Raw genomic sequence first — 9,742 nt, forward strand, 5'->3', positions numbered from 1 at the left:
TCAGATTTTTTAATTCTTCATTTGAGAAATTGCCGTTTTTTTTCAAACGAATATATATCGGAAACTTGAAGTAACTGAAAAAAAATGACTTCACATAAAAGTTGTAGTTTATTGTTAGCTTTCGAAAGGAATTTTTGAAAAAATTTTTACGTTCCGGTAAGGCTGATTTTTTAACAAAAAAGGAAGAAATTATTTTTTTTTATTCAAAAAGGACCCCTATTTTTGCTGAAAAAATTACAGAGTTGTCCAATATGTGTGACAATAACGCCAAAAAATCGCCAGAGTGGCACGGATCGAGGTTCTAGGGTAAAAAAAATTAAGCCACACAAATTAATTTTTTTATACCGGAACCTCGACCAAATTTGTATATAATAAGCACTCATTTGCCTGATTATCCGATACACATCGCTAATCCACCATAAATTGCCAGTCCTATTTCACGTGCAGTAAATATTTGTAACTTTCATTCCTCAGAAATGACCTATTATCTTGATTTTTGTATAATTAACACGTGTTGCGTCTCGTACATAAAGACCGATCAAAAATGTAGCTTCCCTAGTAGGGTTCTAAGGTAAGTCTAGTTCCACATTTGATTGCGAATCTGACATTAGAATTTGCGTTATTCGAGATCTTGCATAAGTCTGTTGTCGGGTGGCAAAAAGTCCCTGTGGGGAAGATTCTGTATTGACTCTGTAGAAAGACTTCCTACAGAGTCTTCTCAAGTTATTGCGACTCTAGGCAATGCTACTAGGGTCCTTAATTTGTCTTTTCCGTCCGTATTTACACGCACCGTACAGAGTAATATACGATATATCCAGGAATCTCGGAACTTTATGCATGAATTTTATGGAGATTTCACGTTAATCTGAAAAATTTGGTATCCTGGCATTTGTAGTGAGACTGTTTTGTGTTTTCAGTTGATTTTTTGACAAGTTGACCACCGCACAATGCAACTACCGTAGAGTAATATCGTATTTTCGTTTCACGTGATACAGTTGCGTGCGGGTGAAAGCGAATCTTTCAGCACGTTGATTCAGTTATTGTAAGTATCAACGACTAGTTGTGAGCATTGGACGATATCGGGCGAATTGCTACCGAACCAGTAAGTTACAGTGAATTAATAGCATTACCATACATGCCCGGCTGAAGGATTAAACGCGTTCGTGTTTTAAAATCCCTGATTCATTTCAATATTCACGCACTATTTCGACGTAATTTTGCAAGAGAAATCGATTGGTCGCAGTCTCAATACGATGAGATTAACGCATCCGAAGTAACAGCAAAAAAACGAGAACCTGTGTTTTCGACATTTTTCGGCAGGTGCTTCTTCTGTCGTAACTTCTCTCCTGTTGATACCACGCTCCTTTCGCTGCATTTTCTGAGTTGCCGAGGGTCCAATTAGTCAGGAAAGGGTCATACAAATCGGATCTGAGACCATAAATTTTGAGCTCGAAAAGTGAATAAAAAGTAAGGCTAACCCCTCGCCATTTTTGGCGAAAATTTTCGCGATTTTGAAAAGTGCTGGAATTAACTCTTTCATGCACTATTCCGACGTGATTTAGCAAGAAAAATCGATTGTGCGCAGTCACAATACGCTGCGATCGGCGCATCTAAAGTTACAGCTGAAAAACGAGAACCTATGTTTGCGACATTTTGCGGCAGGTGCTTTTTCGATCGCCATTTCTCTCCTCTTGGTCCTACGCTCTTTTTGCTGCAGTTACTGAGTTGCCGAGGGTCCAATTAGTCAGGAAAGGGTCATACAAATCAAATCAGAGTCCATAAATTTTCGGGTCGAAAGATGAAAAAAAAGTAAGGCCAACCCCTTTCCATTTTTGGCAATAATTTTCGCGATTTTGGAAAGCGCTGAAATAAATTCTTTCACGCACTATTTCGACGTAATTTTGCGAGAGAAATCGAATGGGCGCAGTCCCAATACGCTGCGATCGACGCATATGAAGTTACAGCTAAAAAACGAGAACCTGTGTATTCGACATTTTTCAGCAGGTGCTTTTTCTGTCGTTATGTCTCTCCTGTTAATCCCACGATCTTTTCGCTGCGTTTTTCGAGTTGCCAAGGGTCCAATTAGTCAGGAAAAGGTCATACAAATCGAATCTGAGACCATGAATTTTGAGCTCAAAAAATGAGAAAAAAGTAAGGCTAACCCCTTGACATTTTTAGCGAAAATTTTCGCGGTTCTGAAAAGTGCTGGAATAAACTCTTTCGTGCACCATTACGACGTGATTTTGCGAAAAAAATCGATTGGGCGCAGTCACAATACGCTGCGATCAACGCATCCAAAGTTACAGCAAAAAAACAAGAACTCGTGTTCTCCACATTTTTCAGCAGGTGCTTTTTCTGTCGTTACGTCTCTCCTGGTGATCCCACGCTCTTTTTGCTGCGTTTTTCGAGTTGCCGAGGGTCCAATTAGTCAGGAAAGGGTCATACAAATCGAATCTGAGACCATAAAATTTGGGCTCGAAAAATGAGAAAAATGTAAGGCTAACCCCTTTACATTATTGGCGAAAATTTTTGCGGTTTTGAAAAGTGCTGGAATAAACTCTTTCGTGCACCATTACGACGTGATTTTGCGAAAAAAATCGATTGGGCGCAGTCACAATACGTTGCGATCAACGCATTCAAAGTTACAGCAAAAAAACAAGAACTTGTGTTTTCCACATTTTTCAGCAGGTGCTTTTTCTGTCGTCATATCTCTCCAGTTGATCCCACGCTCTTTTTACTGTATTTTTTGAGTTCGGGAGGGTCCAATTAGTCAGGAAAGGGTCATACAAATCGAATCTGAGACCACAAATTTTGAGCTCGAGGAATTGAAAAAAAGTAAGGCTAACCCCTTTCCATTTTCGGCGAAAATGTTTGCGATTTCGAAAAGTGCTGGAATGAACTCTCTCATGCACTATTATGACGTGATTTTGCGAAAAAAATCGATTACGCGCAGTCACAATACGCTGCGATCGACGCATCTGAAGTTACAGCCAAAAAACGAGAACCTTTGTTCTCCACATTATTCAGCAGGTGCTTTTTCTGTCGTTTCGTCTCTCCTGTTGATCCCACGCTGTCTTCGCTGTGTTTTTTGAGTTCCTGAGGGTCCAATTAGTCAGGAAAAGGTCATACAAATCGAATCTGAGACCATAAATTTTGAGCTCGAGGAATTAAAAAAAAGTAAGGCTAACCCCTTTCCATTTTTGGCGAAAATTTTTGCGATTTCGAAAAGTGCTGGAATGAACTCTCTCATGCACTATTATGACGTGATTTTGCGAAAAAAATCGATTGGGCGCAGTCACAATACGCTGCGATCGACGCATCTGAAGTTACAGCCAAAAAACGAGAACCTTTGTTCTCCACATTTTTCAGCAGGTGCTTTTTCTGTCGTTACGTCTCTCCTGGTGATCCCACGCTCTTTTCGCTGCGTTTTTCGAGTTGCCGAGGGTCCAATTAGTCAGGAAAAGGTCATACAATTCGAATCTGAGACCATAAATTTTGAGCTCGAGGAATGAAAAAAAAGCAAGGCTAACCCGTTTTCATTTTTGGCGAAAATTTTTGCGATTTCAAAAAGTGCTGGAATGAACTCTCTCATGCACTATTATGACGTGATTTTGCAAAATAAATCGATTGGGCGCAGTCACAATACGCTGCGATCGACGCATCTGAAGTTACAGCCAAAAAACGAGAACCTGTGTTCTCGACATTTTTCAGCAGGTGCTTTTTCTGTCGTTTCGTCTCTCCTGTTGATCCCACGCTCTTTTCGCTTTGTTTTCTGAGTTCCTGAGGGTCCAATTAGTCAGGACGGGGTCTTACAAATCGAATCCGAGGCCATAAATTTTAAGCTCGAAAAATGAGAAAAAAGTAAGGCTTACCCCTTTCCATTTTTGGCGAAAATTTTCGCGGTTATGGAAAGTGCTGGAATAAACTCTCTCATGCACTATTATGACGTGATTTTGCGAAAAAAATCGATTGGACGCAGTCACAATACGCTGCGATCGACGCATCTGTAGTTACAGCCAAAAAACGAGAACCTGTGTTTCGACATTTTTCAGCAGGTGCTTTTTCTGTCGTCATATCTCTCCTGTTGATCCCACGCTCTTTTCGCTGTATTTTTCTAGTTCCTGAGGGTCCAATTAGTCCGGAAAGGGTCATACAAATCGAATCTGAGACCATAAATTTCGGGCTCGAAAAATGAGAAAAAAGTAAGGCTAACCCCTTTACATTATTAGCGAAAATTTTCGCGGTTTTGAAAAGTGCTGGAATAAACTCTTTCGTGCACCATTACGACGTGATTTTGCGAAAAAAATCGATTAGGCGCAGTCACAATACGCTGCGATCGACGCATCTGAAGTTACAGCCAAAAAACGAGAACCTTTGTTCTCCACATTATACAGCAGGTGCTTTTTCTGTCGTTTCGTCTCTCCTGTTGATCCCACGCTCTTTTCGCTTTGTTTTCTGAGTTCCTGAGGGTCCAATTAGTCAGGACAGGGTCTTACAAATCGAATCCGAGGCCATAAATTTTGAGCTCGAAAAATGAAAAAAAAGTAAGGCTTACCCCTTTCCATTTTTGTGGAAAATTTTCGCGGTTCTGAAACGTGCTGGAATAAACTCTTTCGTGCACTATTCCGACGTGATTTTGTCAAAAAAATCGATTGAGCGCAGTCACAATACGCTGCGATCGACGCATCTGAAGTTACAGCCAAAAAACGAGAACCTGTGTTCTCGACATTTTTCAGCAGGTGCTTTTTCTGTCGTTTCGTCTCTCCTGTTGATCCCACGCTCTTTTTGCTTTGTTTTCTGAGTTCCTGAGGGTCCAATTATTCAGGACAGGGTCTTACTAATCGAATCCGAGGCCATAAATTTTGAGCTCGAAAAATGAGAAAAAAGTAAGGCTTACCCCTTTCCATTTTTGGCGAAAATTTTCGCGGTTTTGGAAAGTGCTGGAATAAACTCTCTCATGCACTATTATGACGTGATTTTGCGAAAAAAATCGATTGGACGCAGTCACAATACGCTGCGATCGACGCATCTGTAGTTACAGCCGAAAAACGAGAACCCGTGTTTCGACATTTTTCAGCAGGTGCTTTTTCTGTCGTCATATCTCTCCTGTTGATCCCACGCTCTTTTCGCTGTATTTTTCTAGTTCCTGAGGGTCCAATTAGTCATGAAAGGGTCATACAAATCGAAACTGAGACCATGAATTTTAAGCTCGAAAAATGAGAAAAAAGTAGGGCTAACCCCTTTCCATTTTTGGCGAAAATTTTTGCGATTTCGAAAAGTGCTGGAATGAACTCTTTCATGCACTATTATGACGTGTTTTGCGACAAAAATCGATTGGGCGCAGTCACAATACGCTGCGGTCGACGCATCTGTAGTTACAGCCAAAAAACGAGAACCTTTGTTCTCCACATTATTCAGCAGGTGCTTTTTCTGTCGTTTCGTCTCTCCTGTTGATCCCACGCTGTTTTCGCTGTGTTTTTTGAGTTCCTGCGGGTCCAATTAGTCAGGAAAAGGTCATACAAATCGAAACTGAGACCATAAATTTTGAGCTCGAGGAATTAAAAAAAAGTAAGGCTAACCCCTTTCCATTTTTGGCGAAAATTTTCGCGGTTTTGAAAAGTGCTGGAATGAACTCTCTCATGCACTGTTATGACGTGATTTTGCGAAGAAAATCGATCGGGCGCAGTCACAATACGCTGCGATCAACGCATCCAAAGTTACAGCAAAAAAACAAGAACTTGTGTTCTCCACATTTTTCAGCAGGTGCTTTTTCTGTCGTTACGTCTCTCCTGGTGATCCCACGCTCTTTTTGCTGCGTTTTTCGAGTTGCCGAGGGTCCAATTAGTCAGGAAAAGGTCATACAAATCGAATCTGAGACCATAAATTTTGAGCTCGAAAGACGAAAAAAAAGTAAGGCTAACCCCTTTCCATTTTTGGCGGAAATTTTTGCGATTGTGAAGAGAGCCAAAATGAACTTTTTTGTGCACTATTACGACGTGATTTTGCGAAAAAAATCGATTGAGCGCAGTCACAATACGCTGCGATCGACGCATCTGAAGTTACAGCCAAAAAACGAGAACCTGTGTTCTCGACATTTTTCAGCAGGTGCTTTTTCTGTCGTTTCGTCTCTCCTGTTGATCCCACGCTCTTTTCGCTTTGTTTTCTGAGTTCCTGAGGGTCCAATTAGTCAGGACAGGGTCTTACAAATCGAATCAGAGACCATAAATTTTGAGCTCGAAAAATGAGAAAAAAGTAAGGCCTACCCCTTTCCATTTTCGGCGAAAATTTTCGCGGTTTTGAAACGTGCTGGAATAAACTCTTTCGTGCACAATTCCGACGTGATTTTGTCAAAAAAATCGATTGAGCGCAGTCACAATACGCTGCGATCAACGCATTCAAAGTTACAGCCAAAAAACAAGAACTCGTGTTTTTGACATTGTTCTGCAGGAGCTTTTTCGCTCGCTAATGCTCTCCTGTTAGTCCTACGCTTTTTTCGCTGCGTTTTCTGAGTTGCCGAGGGTCCAATTAGTCAGGAAAAGGTCATACAAATCGAATCTGAGACCATAAATTCTGAGCTCGAGAAATGAGAAAAAAGTAAGGCTAACCCCTTTACATTATTAGCGAAAATTTTCGCGGTTTTGAAAAGTGCTGGCATAAACTCTTCCGTGCACCATTACGACGTGATTTTGCGAAAAAAATCGATTAGGCGCAGTCACAATACGCTGCGATCGACGCATCTGAAGTTACAGCCAAAAAACGAGAACCTTCGTTCTCCACATTTTTCAGCAGGTGCTTTTTCTGTCATTACGTCTCTCCTGTCGATCCCACGCTCTTTTCGCTGCGTTTTTCGAGTTGCCGAGGGTCCAATTAGACAGGAAAAGGTCATACAAATCGAATCTGAGACCATAAACTCTGAGCTCGAGAAATGAAAAAAAAGGAAGGCTAACCCCTTTCCATTTTTGACAAAAATTTTTGCGATTTTGGAAAGTGCTGGAATAAACTTTCTCATGCACTATTATGACGTGTTTTAGGACAAAAATCGATTGGGCGCAGTCACAATACGCTGCGGTCGACGCATCTGTAGTTACAGCCAAAAAACGAGAACCTGTGTTCTCGAAATTTTTTAGCAGGTGCTTTTTCTCTCGTCATATCTCTCCTGTTGATCCCACGCTCTTTTCGCTGTATTTTTCTAGTTCCTGAGGGTCCAATTAGTCCGGAAAGGGTCATACAAATCGAATCTGAGACCATAAATTTTGGGCTCGAAAAATGAGAAAAAAGTAAGGCTAACCCCTATACATTATTGGCGAAAACTTTTGCGGTTTTGAAAAGTGCTGGAATAAACTCTTTTGTGCACCATTACGACGTTATTTTGCGAAAAAAATCGATTGGGCGCAGTCACAATACGCTGCGATCGACGCATCTGAAGTTACAGCTAAAAAACGAGAACCTTTGTTCTCCACATTTTTCAGCAGGTGCTTTTTCTGTCGTTACGTCTCTCCTGGTGATCCCACGCTCTTTTCGCTGCGTTTTTCGAGTTGCCGAGGGTCCAATTAGTCAGGAAAAGGTCATACAATTCGAATCTGAGACCATAAATTTTGAGCTCGAGGAATGAAAAAAAAGCAAGGCTAACCCCTTTCCATTTTTGGCGAAAATTTTTGCGATTTCGAAAAGTGCTGGAATGAACCCTCTCATGCACTATTATGACGTGATTTTGCGAAAAAAATCGATTGGGCGCAGTCACAATACGCTGCGATCGACGCATCTGAAGTCACAGCCAAAAAACGAGAACCTTTGTTCTCCACATTTTTCAGCAGGTGCTTTTTCTGTCGTAACGTCTCTCCTGGTGATTCCACGCTCTTTTCGCTGCGTTTTTCGAGTTGCCGAGGGTCCAATTAGTCAGGAAAAGGTCATACAATTCGAATCTGAGACCATAAATTTTGAGCTCGAGGAATGAAAAAAAAGTAAGGCTAACCCCTTTCCATTTTTGCCGAAAATTTTTGCGATTTCGAAAAGTGCCGGAATGAACTCTCTCATGCACAATTATGACGTGATTTTGCGAAAAAAATCGATTGGGCGCAGTCACAATACGCTGCGGTCGACGCATCTGTAGTTACAGCCAAAAAACGAGAACCTGTGTTCTCGAAATTTTTCAGCAGGTGCTTTTTCTCTCGTCATATCTCTCCTGTTGATCCCACGCTCTTTTCGCTGTATTTTTTGAGTTCCTGAGGGTCCAATTAGTCAGGAAAGGGTCATACAAATCGAATCTGAGACCATGAATTTTGAGCTCGAAAAATGAAAAAAAAGTAAGGCTAACCCCTTGACATTTTTAGCGAAAATTTTGCGGTTTTGAAAAGTGCTGGAATAAACTCATTCGTGCACCATTACGACGTGATTTAGCGAAAAAAATCGATTGGGCGAAGTCACAATACGCTGCGATCAACGCATCCAAAGTTACAGCAAAAAAACAAGAACTTGTATTCTCCACATTTTTCAGCAGGTGCTTTTTCTGTCGTTACGTCTCTCCTGGTGATCCCACGCTCTTTTTGCTGCGTTTTTCGAGTTGCCGAGGGTCCAATTAGTCAGGAAAAGGTCATACAAATCGAATCTGAGACCATAAATTTTGAGCTCGAAAAACGAAAAAAAAGTAAGGCTAACCCCTTTCCATTTATGGCGGAAATTTTTGCGATTGTGAAAAGTGCCAAAATGAACTTTTTTGAGCACTATTACGACGTGATTTTGCGAAAAAAATCGATTGAGCGCAGTCACAATACGCTGCGATCGACGCATCTGAAGTTACAGCCAAAAAACGAGAACCTGTGATCTCGACATTTTTCAGCAGGTGCTTTTTCTGTCGTTTCGTCTCTCCTGTTGATCCCACGCTGTTTTTGCTGTGTTTTTTGAGTTCCTGAGGGTCCAATTAGTCAGGAAAGGGTCATACAAATGAATCTGGGACCATGAATTTTGAGCTCAAAAAATGAGAAAAAAGTAAGGCTAACCCCTTGACATTTTTAGCGAAAATTTTTGCGGTTCTGAAAAGTGCTGGAATAAACTCTTTCGTGCACCATTACGACGTGAGTTTGCGAAAAAAATCGATTGGGTGCAGTCACAATACGCTGTGATCGACGCATCTGAAGTTACAGCCAAAAAACGAGAACCTTTGTTCTCCACATTATTCAGCAGGTGCTTTTTCTGTCGTCATATCTCTCCTGTTGATCCCACGCTCTTTTCGCTTCGTTTTTTTAGTTGCCGAGGGTCCAATTAGTCAGGAAAAGGTCATACAAATCGAATCTGAGACCATAAATTTTGAGCTCGAGGAATGAGAAAAAAGTAAGGCTAACCCCTTTCCATTTTTGGCGAAAATTTTCGCGGTTTTGAAAAGTGCTGGAATGAACTCTCTCATGCACTATTATGACGTGATTTTGCGAAGAAAATCGATTGGGCGCAGTCACAATACGCTGCGATCAACGCATCCAAAGTTACAGCAAAAAAACAAGAACTTGTGTTCTCCACATTTTTCAGCAGGTGCTTTTTCTGTCGTCATATCTCTCCAGTTGATCCCACGCCCTTTTTGCTGTATTTTTTGAGTTCCTGAGGGTCCAATTAGTCAGGAAAGGGTCATACAAATCGAATCTGAGACCATGAATTTTGAGCTCGAAAAATGAAAAAAAAGTAAGGCTAACCCCTTGACATTTTTAGCGAAAATTTTGCGGTTTTGAAAAGTGCTGGAATAAACTTTTTCGTG

This window comes from Neodiprion pinetum, chromosome 3 (genome assembly GCF_021155775.2).
Source record: "Neodiprion pinetum isolate iyNeoPine1 chromosome 3, iyNeoPine1.2, whole genome shotgun sequence".
Lineage (NCBI taxonomy): Eukaryota > Metazoa > Arthropoda > Insecta > Hymenoptera > Diprionidae > Neodiprion > Neodiprion pinetum.